General features: G+C 39.7%; 1 non-coding gene across 1 annotated transcript; it reads left to right on the forward strand.

Annotated features, from left to right (window-relative positions):
* Positions 1–15,549: 15,549 nt before the first annotated feature.
* LOC141610215 (small nucleolar RNA R71) lies at positions 15,550–15,656 on the forward strand. Its single transcript, XR_012528109.1, has one exon. It is a non-coding gene; the product is annotated as a small nucleolar RNA R71 (small nucleolar RNA).
* The last annotated feature ends 574 nt before the right edge of the window (positions 15,657–16,230 follow it).

The raw sequence follows: 16,230 nt of genomic DNA on the forward strand, positions 1-16,230 counted from the left end.
GCAATAACCCTATCCCTTAATGTGCACATCCCCTCCCATGGCGGGTTCCACGGAGGGAAAACTAGGGTGTGAAGCCACTCCCGCAAGTGACTCCACCACAATCATCACAATACCAAACCAACACCACACCAACACCAACATATGATCACAACATCAATCATACAACGATTACCACATAAATCTTAATTCAATTAAACAATAAAACTGAGTAGGGAAAACCCTACCTTTTCGCAATCCGCTACGCTGCAATCAATCATACAAATGCATAACAAATACCACATTGTCACCTACAACAATGATAATCAACAATCAACACACATATGATGACCAAATCCTAAGCCCCCAAATTAACCCAAAACAATAATTAGGCAAAACCCTAACAGACAACCTATTAACTGATTACAAAGCATTAGAGACTTACCAATGAAATCGACGTATAAGAGAAAAGACAAAGGACTCACGAACCATCAACGCTCTTTGGAGAGATTAGAGAGGATTAGAGTTACGTAGAATATTTTAGGTTTTGTCAAACGTAACAAGTGAAACAGTGAATCTTAATTTATAACTCTAACCGTCTCTAATCAAACCGCGGAAATAATCTTCGTCAGACCGGATACTCGGTCGATTATAGAGTATACTCGGCCGAGTATCCTCTACTCGGTCGATTATTCCCATACTCGGCCGAGTATTCATGGACAGTAGTCTGTGCAGAAGCACACGACACACTTACTTGGCCGAGTAAGCCATATTCGGCCGAGTAACAGACATAGGAAAACCGTAGTACTACAGTCTTCCCTCCTTAAAAAGAACTTTGTCCCCGAAGTTCCAACCCAACCTATAAAACATGGACACCTAACACTAACTCCACCAACCACGCTCCCTTCCACAACATGGCTCACGATATCGTCTCAACTACAGCATAGTCTCCCAATACTAACTCCATAATACTATCGGATACCCACAACATAAGTGTTGCCAACTCTGTCTTACTTCCATAACGCTCACAAGCAAATTCAATACCAAGACAATCCACCAGCCAAGATCAACCACCAAAACGGAAATGTTACATTCTACCTCCCTTAAAACGAACTTTGTCCTTGAAGTTTACTCATACACATAACCATCATCACCCAATCTGTTAACACTATCGAAGTTTACCCACACTCCTAAACACCATACTACTACAAGCACTGTCATTACCTGTAATAAAATCGACCATCACACAATCCATCCTTATTCTACACCAACACTCAAAATTCTAATTGCAACCGTATGACCATCAACCCTCTTGTCCCATCCTTCTCCTCTTAATATAAATGTTACGTCCTCGTAACTCACTAATACTAGGTCCTGTGCTATACCTCCCATAAACCTCATTACCACCGCATGTCAACGATAACCCACTATAACCTCAACACCTACAACCATTCCTATATCCAGGGCTCTCTTCTCTAACAGTTCTTCTGCCTCCAATTATTCTGAACTCACATAACATATATCATAAAATCCTCACTATAATCACTACTCCATCTCTTCCACATTACCGCAAAACAACATACTTCTATATACATATACACTCATCTCCACGATCTTAGCTCACAATCTACAATTGTTACACATACTTACATTAGCTTCTCAAGTTCATCTCTTTTATTACCACAAAACTCACCCTTAACTTGACAGGATACTAAGTCCCAAAACTCCGTACTCACTGTCCCAAGAAAATGTGCTAAACCACCTATAGTTTTCAGTTCAATACCACATATGTTCCACAATTTTCTTGCGACAACTATGTCCACCAATGCCTCATCTAAAACAAGATCAAAAGTACTCTAACAACCTCTCACAACTGTGTCCTATAAAAAAATATCACTATACCATGACAACAACGAAAACATACGCAACTTTCTTCCATATCCTATTCTACCCTCACTCCTAAGCCGAAACTGGTAAGAAACATTAATAAACAAAACAACACTCTATATGCCCAGACCGACACTGATAGCAAACAGCAGTAAACAAACAACAATCCATATAACCGTGCCCAGATCGCCACTCGAGGCACATCAACCATATCGATAGTCATCGCAACTTTTACAATCTCATAACACTAACTTAACACAACTTCCTTGACCAGAAGACTTTATTAAAACCGCTCTACTAGATCACGACGCAACATATTAAAGAATATGTTAGTAAGGAATGTGTTACTACAGCAACTTACAATCTAAACCTTTATGGAGATAGTTTTGGCTGGTTCAAAGGACAAAGGGGTTCGAGGCATGGAGACCCTTTGTCCCCTCTGCTGTTCACCATATGCATGGAATATCTTACAAGATTACTGGCCTTCACTACTTCTACTATGAACTTCAAATTCCATCCATTGTGCAAATCTAAGAAATTGAGCAGTCTCATGTTTGCTGATGATCTATTGTTGTTCTCTAAAGGAGATGCTAAGTCCATCATGATATTGCTACGTACCTTATCTACCTTTTCTCATGCCTTAGGTCTGAAGATGAGCAAGGGAAATCAAATGTGTATTTTAATGGAGTGAGTAGTGAGCTTAGAAAGGAAATAAACCAGGTTTCAGGATGTATTGAGGGCCAACTCCCCTTAAATTATCTTGGTGTACCCATCAAGCCGTCTAAATTATCAATCATAGATTGCCAACCTCTGATTGATAAGGTTTTGGAAAGAATCAGGATGTTAGGGACCAAGAAGCTTTCATATGCAGGGAGACTGGTGTTGATAAAGTCTGTGTATAGAACGTTGCATTCATATTAGGCCTCTATCTTCATTATTCTTAAGGCTATCGTAACCAAGATTGAAGCAGTGTGTAGGAACTTCCTGTGGCATGGAGAGACTGAGTATACAAGAACCCCAACTGTAGCATGGTCCAAAATCTGCAATGATCAGAAGGAGGGTGGACTTGGGCTAAGAGATGAATGTATCTGGAACAAGGCAACAATAGGGAAGCTGGTGTGGTGGGTGCATTCTCATCCATCCAAACTTTGGGTGCAATGGGTACAAAATGTATATCTGAAAGGAAAGCCATGGGAGGACTATATCCCACCACATGAGGCCAGCTGGACTTGGAAGAAGGTGTGTAAAATGAAGAGGGAGTTGCAAGATGCTTACAACCAGAATGAATGAAGCATTGTACCTGGCAAGTAATACACAATTAAAAAGGGATATCTTTGGTTAAGACCTGGCAGGCAAGAAGTGAATTGGCATCATATTGTATGGACCAAATGGTCCATCCCTAAACATAGCTTCATTGCTTGGCTTTACTATCAACAAGGCTTTAATACTAAGGAGAAGCTCCACAGACTTGGTATTAGCCTGGATAGCAGCTGCTGTATCTGTGCTCAAGAGGAAGAATTGGCTTAACATCTATTCTTTAACTGTCAATACAGCAGACGGGTAATTCGGAAAATGCAAGAATGGATTGGAGTGCAACTGTCTATTGATAATGTTCAAAACTGGTGGTAGCAGAGGAGATTTAGCAGACTGAAGACTGGGATTCTGAATAGCATTATAAATACTACCATGTATTATATCTGGAGGCAAAGAAATTAGAGCAGGCATGAGCATACAATCATCAGTCCTGGAAGATGTTCTGCCATGATTCAAGGAGACATTAGAACTAGAATACAGCAACAAGCAAAGGGGACTATGTCTACGAAATATAGGCAATGGATTGAAAAGCTTATGTAGTTGCATATGCATGCAAATGTGCAGTCAATTTGGCTGAGTTTTGAGTTATAATACTCACTGTAAAAAGGATGTATATGGTTTTTTGAGCTTTTAATATAATTTTTACATTTTACCAAAAAAAAAAAAAAATCGAATGTAACTAGCCAATCCTGATTACGTAAGTTACCACATGATAAAGTTACCTCTCGCCCGTGCTTAACTCGTATGCCCCTCCTAAAACATTCTCCGATTCGTATAACTACCACTTTCTGACAAATGTAACGATACCATCAGTACCCAACTACTAGCAAACACCTCCTATATCCACATCTTATACTCCCTCACAATCATACATACCAATCAGTGGTCTCCACAAAATCAACCCCTTTAGAACAACTAACTTCCTTATGTAACATCATCTTCAACCACTAATGATAACACTACGACACCACCATCATTCGTGTGACTACTCTCCTACCATCACCTCTAAATATAACAATTCATTTCCTCTCCTGGTTATCACCCCAAATAAATAACAATAAATCCATCAACAAAATTTACCTCAATAACTATCCAACCTTTATCCTTGATTATATAATCACCCACCTCACCACCATAGTCTCCTGTCGTACAAACACTCTACCGACTTCCTACTCCTTTAAATCCTCAACTCATGTCTGACAAGTCGTCTTGCAATTTATATATATATATATATATATATATATATATATATATATATTAACACACGCCCTCATGGTAGCATCACACAATTCCATGATGCCTGCTTTCATGTCCCTTAATTCTTGTTAACGTTCAATCAACATACCATCACCCATCTCTTTCCATTACTTCCAAAAAAATCAAATTCGATCAGCCTATGTCATTATTTCTCACTCATTTCTTATCAACAATCCTTCTCATCACACTTTTCACTTATACTCTCCACCGATAGATTCACCCACTCAATGATTTCTCCTTAATTCATTACATCTTCTTCTAATAATCCTAGATAACCAAGTTTCACTTCATCCTGTGACCTCCCAAATGATTATACACTAGGCTCACCTTCTAGTAACATAAATCTCCATAACAACTTCTACCTATATATCCTTATTGCGGCATCCCTCGATCTAAGCTCTCTAGACACCATTTTCATCTCCTTACCCAACATCGTCATAATCGTCTCTCTCCAGAAATCACTATATATCCCAAATTACCATAATTTTCACATCCCTCATTTCAACTTTTGTTTTAAACATTCCTCGACTTTACATTACTGCTCTATCTTCACTTGACCATATACAATCATCACTACACCACTTAAGTCAACGACTAATTCACTCACCATAGCCCACAGAATGTGCTACTCATCTCAATAACTCGTCAGCGTCACTTATTCTTTCCACTATCCATCACAATCCCGTGTACTCATGTCCTCTCTACCCAACACATATCCTTTATAAGTTGGCATTCTCCACATCATAGTAGCTGGTAACTTACGTATCAAGACCGTCACATACATAAAAAATGCTTTAAGACCCAAAACGTACATGTGCACATACCCCATGACTCAAAACAAATGTAAGAACATAGCCACCAACTCAAAATGACCGCTCAAAGAGATACTCGATCGAGTACATGGCATACTCGGTCGAGTAAAGGATACCCGGTCGAGTAACAATATTACTCGGTCGAGTTTTCGACTCCAGAAGCTGACTCAATTGTCACAGAAGGATTACTCGGTCGAGTATTGGTAATACTCGGCCGCAGTATTGGGAATCCTCGGCCGAGTAGCCCTTACTCGGTCGAGTATTACCTTACTCGGTCGTGTACCAACTTAGTTCTCAGCAACGTCCACCTTTCGTAAAATAGTCATATCTCACTCGTTACTTGGTCATTTTGGGTGTGTGACCTATCGTTAGAATCGTAAGAGGACAAGCTATCACCTCCAATTGGAAATACCGCAATATCCTTTCTAGAACTCGACTTATGACCGTTTTAAAACAACCCTTCCATAATCAGTCTTCATATAAATTAATTTTTCTTAACAAAACAACTTAAATATGAATAAGGCAAACAATAACAACTTAATAATTCTAAAAAAAAAACAGTACATAGTTGAACTTTTATCATACCCACATGAAAATTAAACACGACATTCATATATATAGACGCATGACCTTAATCACATGCTACTACCAACAAACCAAACATTAACATCATCATGGTCATATACACATGTGCCACTACCCTTTTGAAAGCCATGTATTAAACAGGTAACATGCTCAACATATTTTCTGCACAAGATCTATCGCATATGAATTCACAATTCACCTTTCATATTTTACCATGTTCCGACACTTTCACCATTCATCCAACAACTTCACAAGATGCAAGTTATAGGTATCACACACATGACTCAACATACAATAGTTCTTAAGACTCCCCCTTGTGACCAGCTTAAGATCATAAGGGCCTTAATGCGACTTCGGGACGTCTCCCAAGTCTTTGCGGTAGCTCCAAACATCTCTCCCCGGATTCATTTTATTTGACTCCCTAAGTTCATTGGGTTCATTAGTTTTAGGTGCCAGAATCGTCTCTCTGATACCACTTTATAACACCCCCACATACCAAGGTGCCTTACCAAGGACCACCCTAGCATGAGAGACTGTTACTATCTCGGTTGCCCGAGGTTAGTATATCAATGTTAACAATCCAAAACACAATTATTAAAGTATAAATGAGTAAAGTTTACCTGTTCTCTAAAACCATAACCAAAACCAAAGTACAACTGTGAAAGTCCAACAACTAGAAATGAAAGTTAAGTCTCATGACGGCGGAATCTAGACTCGAGTGCTGACTCCCCATGACTCCCACATAGCCAAAGAACTCCATCACCTGTCACAATCTGCTCACCATCCCCGAATGGAACACCGCAGATTTTATAAACAACAACGGGGTCAGTTACTATATAATCAAAATAACACAAGTACAAAAGAATACTGATGATCATTATCCACCTCCAACTCCCAATCACAAGCCGGTGGGGGACCGCACCCACACCCACCAAGGTCCCGCTCATCAACGAGCAATTACCCTGTCCCTTAATGTGCACATCCCCTCCCGTGGCGGGTTCCACGGAGGGCGAACTAGGGTGTGAAGCCACTCCCGCAAGTGACTCCACCACAATCATCACAATACCAAACCAACACCACACCAACACCAACACCAACACCAATAGCAACAATAACACCAACACCAACACCAACAGATGATCATAACATCAATCATACAACGATTACCACATAAATCTTAATTCAATTAAACAGTAAAACTGAGTAGGGAAAACCCTACCTATTCACAATCTGCTACTGATCGAGTCCATTTCGTTTCACAAATTAAGCATATGTGGTCGTTGGTCAATGGTCGATACAAAACACAATTTATACTTCACAAACAACTCTACAATTAGTAAAGAGGCAAGTAAAGGTCGGATCCCAAGGGACGGGTATTGAAATGAGAATTCTATTGTAACTAGTAGTGTCTAAGGGGTGTCACAAATTGGGTTGATGTAGAAGGTTACTAAACTAAAATAGCAATGAAAATAAACTAGTAAGATGAATAAAATAAGGGGTGTAAACAATTGATTAAAGGCACTAGGGTGTCATGGGTTCATAGGGGATTCATGGGATATGATCATACAAACATGTTCTCAAATTATAAGCAAGCAATTATTGTTGTGATGGATTGAGTTGGGTTATATCTTACAATCCTAGGAAAGTTTGGGTCCCGGAGCCGAATCGATTAGATTGTACAACACCTACAAGTCGACTTAATCTTTCCTACTCAACACATGCATGGTCTAACAAGACTCGAGTTGGGTTATGTCTTACAAGTCAAGTTGAAGGGATAGAAGATGATAGTAAATGCAAGGATTCATAGGCTTAGCATTTCATCAAATATAACATGTGCATGTATTAAGATCAAAACAAGCAAGCAAATAAGATATGAAAGCATATTAATTTAAGCATGAATCATTCCCCATGTTGGTTTCCCTAATCACCCATTAAACCCTAGCTAAGAGACTACTCACTCATTATCATATTGATCATGCTAGAAAGGTTGTCAATCATACTAACATAATAAAACATGATGAATAAATGAAAGTAATTAGCAATAATTAAAAAGGGATTAAGAGATTATACCTACTAATGATTCCAATAATAAAGCAAGAATAATAGAAGTACTTGAATCCTAGATTGAGAGGTTGTCAATCTCCCAATAATAACCCAAATAATCTTCAATTACCCAAAATAAAGTAAGAACAAGAGAGAGATTAAAGAACTAAAACTTGGATTAAAACTTGATTAATATTTGATTACAATATTGAAGAGAGATTTGATTGATATTAACTACACTAATTATTGATAAGAAGAACATGCTCCTCTAATTAGACTAATGGGGTATTTATAGTGAAAATTAGGGAGGATGCATTAGGGTTAACTAAGGGCTAAACTAGTAATTACACTTTTAAGTTGAGCAAGGAGACTCCGGTATTCTCCGAGAGAAGGGCTTCTCTTATCGTGGCTTGAAGAATGAAAACGTGCTGTACTGAAATCCGTGCGGATGGGAGTCGGGACGGCCGGATCTGGGCTGGAGGATCCGAGCGGATCCTTGGGCAAGACGCTCGGATTGGCGAGGGGGAATCCGAGCGGATTCCTTTGCGGGACGCTCGGATTGGGCTTGGGCGGACGGACGGATTGTGTACAATCCGTTCGGATTGTCTGGCAGCATCTTTTCTTCTTCTTTTCTTCCCTTTTCTTCATGAATTCCTTGGGGATTTCCTTGGGGACTCAAGGATCCTTTTCTCAACAATGCTCTTCTACTATGCTATGTACAAAGGCCTTCTAGTCTTGTCTCTCCTTGATGCTTGGTCATTGAATATGATCAATTTAGCCTTGTTTTGCCATGAAAATGCAAGATTCTTACTCCTTTCCTACCAAGGGATCAAAATCTCAAAAAATATGCAAAACAAAGAACTAAAGATAAGAAATGACCCAAATAGGCACTAAAAAGCATGGAAACAATGGTAATTCGGGGGCTAAATATGCGCCAATTATGGTTACATCAAATATCCCCAAACCGAACCTTTGCTCGTCCCGAGTAAAGAGGTGACAAAGACTAGGACCAATACTAACCTAACCTAATAATAATAGCCGATATGAGACAATTAGCGGGTCTCACTCCGCCCCTTCAACTCACAACAAGACAACCATGAGGTAGGATGCCTTCTTGCAAGGCAAGGTGGGTCTTGCCAAAATGGCGACACATCCAAACATTAAGCACACAAAAACACATAATGGATGCATCTACAAAAAGAATAGCCACTTTCCTCATCTAAGTGGCGGAAATTATCTACAAGGGAAGCAATTCAAGGGTACACAATCCTTCATAGATGCAATTTGTTCAAACTACTAAGCCTAGAAGGATACCAATAAATCACCTCCAAAAGGTGTCAAGCTAGGGTACCTTTGTCCTCAATCGTTAAATGCTTTTGTCAAGAGTAGACTCCCTATGGTGTTAGAAACACTGGAGGATCGCGGAATTCCCCCTCTTGCCTAGACAAGAAGAAGGGTCGTCCCCTCTCTACCATGCACAAAAATGGATATGATGGATAAAGGGATCGATAGATATTTGAGTTTCACTTTGGGAGTTTGCTTTTATTTTTGTTTTCCCCCCAATTTCATTGGCATTTGACATTTGAGAACACTTTCTTGCCATTTCTTTTGATTTTTGGCATTTCAATACTTGACAACTTTTTGAATTTCTTTTTGAACATTTTCAAAGTCACCCCAATTAGTAACGAGGGTGCCTTGTATTTGAAGCTTTAGGAGTCTATTTTACTCCTCTTTTCTTTTGATGCATTTTTGCAAACTTTCTTTCATTTTTCATTTCATTGAACTCAAATTGATTTCTTTTTGTTTTGTGCCCATTCCCTTTGATGACAAAAAATGTGGTAGAACATGGATGAATGATAGAAGTATGCATGGTTTCAAGGGTCACCTTGGAATAAACGGTAGCCAAGGAGTTATCACACCACAAGGTACTCTTGACTAGGCCTTAAACCATGGGTCAAAGGATACTAGCATGACACATCCTAGGGTGTTTTACAAGTATTCTAACAAGCAAAGTCTTAAGAATAAAAAGCATCTACTAGGGCCTATATACACTTGTCAAGCTTCCCAAATAGACGGTTTTGCAAAATTTTTCTAAACATGCAACTACATGCCATGATGCAACTAACATTTATACATCCTAATGCAAGTGATTCTACCAACTAATATGCCATATAAACTAAATGCAAGTCCTAAGTTCACATTGTTATACCGCATCAATCAAAATAAAGCCACATAGTCATTAACATAAAGAGGAAAAAGGAGATTGGAAAGATCATACCATGCGGTCTTCAATATCCTCATGTCTCGGATGTGGCGTAGTCAATCAAAGTGAACAAGGATAAACAAACACAATATATACAAGACAATATATACAAAGGAAATGAACTTGTTTTTGGTTTTTCAATTTTTAAATTTTTATGATGTTTTTGAAATTTTTCAATTTTTATGGTTTTTGAATAAAAGTTAAGTGTTAGAATTCCCATCCCCACACTAATATGGGCATTGTCCTCAATGGCCAAAATGATGGAAATTATGCAAAAATGATGCATGATTTCTATACTAAATGCAATTCTACACTAAGCTATACTACATGATGCATGGTTTTTGTTATGACGGAGAGGATAATTTAGATTACCTCCCGTTGTGTATGCATTATCTTCCCCAAACCAAATAAGACACTATTGCTAATGTCAAAGCATGGGTATAGTTCATGCACACACTATGCTATGCATGAAACTAGATTGTCATTTTGGATTTTCAAAAATGGGAACAATAAAGAACACCTCAATGGAACCGAGGTGTGAGTCCTTTGATGTTGCTAGGACTAAACCAACAATGATCAAAATGAAATAAAATACAAAGAGATATAGACAAACCATGGGAGAGTAGGAGTCTCCAAGGCTAGTCTTCCATCATGCTATTATCATCACCACTTCCCTCATGAGAAGCGGTCACATTGCCACTTTCCTTGGCACTTTCTTCATCACTTTCTCCATCATCTTGCTCATCATTATCTTCACCATCTCTTTCTTCATCTCCACTTGCTTCTTCCTCAATATTATCATCAATTTCTTCACCATTTCCAACAACCTCATTGTCTTCCGCCACGTCCCTAGATGCACCCGGAAATAAGGCTTCTCTATCCGCCCAACTAGGCAAAGGACAAGATGGATCAAGGAGTCCTTGCCTAGCTAGATGTAGGAGGGGAGGATATTGAGCCAAATATGCATTCTTCCGATCTTCATAAGTTTGCTTGTGCATGGCTTGCATAAGAAGAGTGACATAGTCTTTTCCAATTTCAACTCCTTGCGGTTTGAACTCTTCATACACAAAGGGGTAAGGTGGTATAACAATGGAAGAGGAGGGAGTTTCATGATCACCCTTTTGTTGTTGAATGATGTACTCGGCTTCTTCGGATAGGGGAAGTAAATAGTTGGTCCGGTGGACACTAAGACGGCAAATCTTTGCGGGTAAAGTGAATGATCGAGCCTCACTAGTAAGCCACCCATACTTGGTATCAAGGGGATTGTGAGCAACCCACTTAAACTTGTTAATCAAGATGGACATATCAATAAGATGGCCACCATCCTTAGCCTTGTACTTGCTATCCTTATTGAAATTAGGATCAAAGTGCTTGGCTAGGACCGTGACAAGGCCGCCATTAACAATAACGGTTTGACCCTTCTTCCCACTATCTACATGGAGCCATCTATCAACCAATAGCCTCAAAGAATTGTAAGGCTTGGTGTGAATTCTTCCAATATTCAAAGTTGATTCAAGGAGAATAAAATCGAGTCCCGTGAAATGATTGGTGTCTTTCCTAGCAATTATGGTATTTCCCACAACTTTGTGCCATATTCTTATGCCCGGATGATGGACCAAAAGAGCACGACAAGCATGAAAATCTTCAAATTTCTTCCCGGAGATTGCCTCCCAAAGAGGCTCGGGATCATACTTCCCATATTGCTTATAAAATTTCTCTTTATCGCTAAGACCCAAAATTTCACCCAATTCCGGAAAGGTAATGCGTCTACTAGTGTTAGCTAGACGAAACTCAATATTTTCCCTATTCTCAACTTTTGTCACTTTTAAAGAACTTAAGAATTCCAAGACAAGGGAGGGGTATGTTACTTCCTTCATTTCAAACAATTTCTTCAAACCCATGGCATTGAAAAAGACTCTTGTTTGTTCAAGAACACCCAACTTCTCTAAGGCATCTTGACATATGAATTTGGTGGATTGGATTTGTTTCATAGCAAACTTGACAAATGTATTTCTATGGGTATCGGAAATGAATGTTACATCCGGAAAATGCAAGAGTTGATCGATTACCGGAGTAGAAGGTGATGCTTCCATAGGAATTTGTTGTTGTTGTTGCACTACCAAGTTTGGTGTTGATACCACCATTGCCAAAGCTTTCTTTGCTTGTAGAGCTTTTTGCCTTTGAGAGAGAGCCTTTGCTTTTGGTGCCTTTGTTGCCTTTGTTGCTCCCTTTGTTCTTGCCATTTGATGAACTAACCAAGTAAAGAGTCAAAAATCTTCAATGTGTAGAATGCCCAAATCGATTTTGAAGGTGAAAGGCTTTGCCTTTATGAGAACAAAAATCGACTCAAAGGTGAAGATTTTGTTCTTGGTTTTGATTGTTAATGAAGATGGAGTGATTGATTTGTTATTTGAAAGATGGTTTGATTTGATTTTGGTGGATTTTGTTGAGGGTTTTTGTTTTTGAGATGGAGAGGATGAGGGTTTTGATGTTATGGGTAGTGTTTATGAATGAATGAATGAATGAATGAAGGTGGGGTGGTATTTAAAGAATTCGACAATTTTATGACGCAGGGACAATCCGTGCGGATTGGGCGCAATCCGTGCGGATTCTACAGCTTCAAAATTTTCAAAATCCCGCCTAGAGACGGGCGGATTCTGGGGAATCCGCTCGGATTCTACTGAAATGGGACGGGCGGATTTCGTGCAGGACGGACGGATTCTTGTCCAGAGATTTTTCTTTGTTTTTCTTCAGTTGCAAGATGGGCGGATTGTTCACAAGACGGACGGATTCTGTGAGACGGGCGTCTTTCCAGAAATCCGCTCGGATTCTTTGACAGTCAAGAATTTTTGCAATTTCAACACAGCCCAAGACGGGCGTCTTCTCAGCAGGACGCTCGGATCTTCTTCAGACGGGCGGATTCTCAGGAATCCGCTCGGATTGGTCCTTGTGTACACGGATTCAGTTCCATCCGTGCACAAACGCATTCCCTTATCATTCTTTCTTTCTTTCTTTCTTTCAAATCTTGTGTTCTTCATTGTGGGGGCACTACTAAGGCATGAATAGCCTAGGCAATTGCCATCACCACACTAAGGTAAAGCACTACACATTAATTAAAATCATTAGTCCCTCCCTCACTTCTCTCTTACATGAAAATTATTTTGATCAAAGTAAATAAATCCAAAAATGACAAAAATGCAATACAAAAATTGAAATGCAAGTTAGGGAGTTAGAAATATTTACAAGTGGTGGTTTAGGGAGGACTCCACCAAACTCTCATTCTTGATGAGATGTCAAGGGGGCATGTTCAAGGTGTTGTTGATGTTGCTCAACACCTTGAAGAAGTAATCAAAAGCTTGTTCATTGTTATGGTAGAGGTCCTCAATAGACCGTGGCCCTTGTTGTTGATCATGATCGATGGCATGCCCAATGTAGGGATTAAAGATCCCTTCAAATTCGTCGTCCCAAATACCACAAACTTCATTGAGTTGATCATTGAAAATCTCTTGCTTAGATGGAGACAACTCTCCCAATTTCTTCTCTTGGCCAATGAGGCCATCATCTTCTTCCTTGGTTGATTTTGATGAGCTTTGCAAGCTCTCCTTGTCACAATTCACTTGCTCTTTGAATGGAGCATCTTCAACTTTCTTCCTCCATTGGAGTTCCGATTTCTTCCTTTCATCTTTCCTATTATAATGATCAATCATGAAACATGGCTCATGCAAACGAGGAGCTCTCATGGTTTTGTCAAGATTAAAAGTTATGCTTTCATCTCCCACTTCTAGAGTGAGCTCTCCATGTTTCACATCAATCACCGCACCCGCGGTGTGTAGGAAAGGTCTTCCTAAGATGATTGGAATGTTGGAATCTTCCTCCATATCAACAATGACAAAGTCCACCGGGATGAAAAACTTCCCAATTCGCACGGGGACATCTTCCCATATCCCTAATGGTGTCTTCGTCGATCTATCGGCCATTTGAAGAGTGATATTGGTGCATTTAAGCTCTCCCATTCCCAACCTTTTACTCACCGAGTACGGCATGACACTCACACTAGCCCCTAGATCACATAAGGCTTTGTTGATCGTTGTGTCGCCAATGGTACACGGAATTGAGAAGCTTCCCGGATCCTTTAACTTTGGAGGTGAACTTCCTTGAAGTATTGCACTACTCACCTTAGTGAAGGCGATAGTCTCAAGTTTCCGGATCGACTTCTTCTTTGTGAGGATATCTTTCATGTACTTTGCATAGGCCGGAACGTGATTGATTAATTCCGTGAAAGGAATTGAGACTTCTAAGTTCTTCACAATCTCCATGAACTTTCCAAGTTGATCATCAAATTTAGGCTTGGCTTGACGACTTGGAAAAGGAAGTCTAATCACAATGGGCTCCTTCTCTTCGGCTTTGTCTTCATTTTTCTTTGAACTTTCTTCCTTTGATGATTCCCCTTCTTTGGGACTTTGCACCACAACTTCATTCTCACTAGCTTTCACAACTTCTTCCTCAACTTGCTTCTTCGATGCTTCATATCTTGTACCACTTCTCAAGTGAATGGCACTAACCGTTTCATGTCTAGGGGGATTACTTTGAGGTGGTAATTGCCCCTTTTGTCTTTGTGAGCTTGAAGATGCTAGTTGGGTCAATTGTGTTTCCAACATCTTGGTGTGAGCTAGAATGTTGTTGATGGTGGTGTCTTTTGCTTGGCTATCTTTTTGCATTTGAGTGAAAAATTCTTGTTGATTCTTTTGCATTTGGAGGACCGCTTTTTGGACATCAAAACCTTGGTCATTTTGGTGATTGTATGGATTTTGATTTTGGTAGCCTTGGTTTTGATTGTAAAAGGGTCTTTGATTTTGATTTCTCATGGGTGGTGGAGTGTATGTTGTTTGAGGGTTTTGAACATTTTGGCTTTTGTATGAGAGATTTGGATGGAACTTGGTGTTTTCATTGTAAAAGTTTGAATAAGGGGTACCACTTTTGTAAGCTTGGAAAGCATTAACTTGTTCGGTTGTTCCCCTACATTCACTTGAGTCATGACCCAAGGTTCCACAATTCTCACATATCCCGCTTGGGATTGATGAGGATGCCGTCATGGCATTGACATGATGCTTTGATGATTTTGAGTTTTCCTCAAGTCTAGCCATAGCTTGTTCAAACTTCAAGTTGATTGTGTCAATGTGAGCACTAAGTTGAGCACCCAATTGAGTAACGGTGTCCACTTCATACTTTCCTCCTCTAGTAGCCTTGCGAGGCCTACTATATTGTGAATTATGGACCGCCATTTCCTCAATCTTGTTCCATGTTTGATTGTCATCAACTTCGGTGAACATTCCATTTGATCCCATATTGAGAATGTTCCTAGAATCTTCATATAAACCATTCCAAAATTGTTGCACTAAAAACCATTCGCTAAGTCCATGGTGAGGACATGAGCGACAAATACCTTTAAACCGCTCCCAAGCTTCATACAAAGATTCTTCATCCCTTTGCTTAAAACCCATAATTTGAGCTCTTAGCATATTGGTCTTTTCCGGTGGGTAGAATTTTTTGTAGAAGGCTAGAGCTAGCTTCTTCCAAGAATCTATTCCAAGGGTGGCCTTATCAAGGCCCTTCAACCATTGCTTTGCGGTGCCGATTAACGAAAAAGGAAATAAGACCCATCTTATTTGGTCTTGAGTCACGCCCGTTTGAGAGATAGCTTCACAATAATCGCAAAAGGTTTCCATATGAGAATGAGGGTCCTCACTAGGCATTCCCCCGAATTGGCTCCTCTCAACTAGTTGGATGAAGGCGGACTTGGCAATAAAGTTTCCGGTAAGATGTTGTGGGGTAGGAGTACCATTTGGTAAATCCTCCTCGGTGGGTATAGAGTGTGACGAGAATTTAGGCATTGTAGGTGGATTTTGTGTGGTATTGTTTAATGGGTTCTCTTCTCCTTCTATTGCGAAAGGATTGACAAACTCACTAGTGGGTTGAACAACTTCACCAACACCTCCCAAATTCCTCCTAACAAGTCTCCTATTATTCGTCAAGGTTCTTTCGATTTCACGGTCAAAAGGTAACAAATCTCTTTGTAACCTTCTAGACATGCAA

The sequence above is a fragment of the Silene latifolia genome, chromosome 10 (assembly GCF_048544455.1).
Source record: "Silene latifolia isolate original U9 population chromosome 10, ASM4854445v1, whole genome shotgun sequence".
Lineage (NCBI taxonomy): Eukaryota > Viridiplantae > Streptophyta > Magnoliopsida > Caryophyllales > Caryophyllaceae > Silene > Silene latifolia.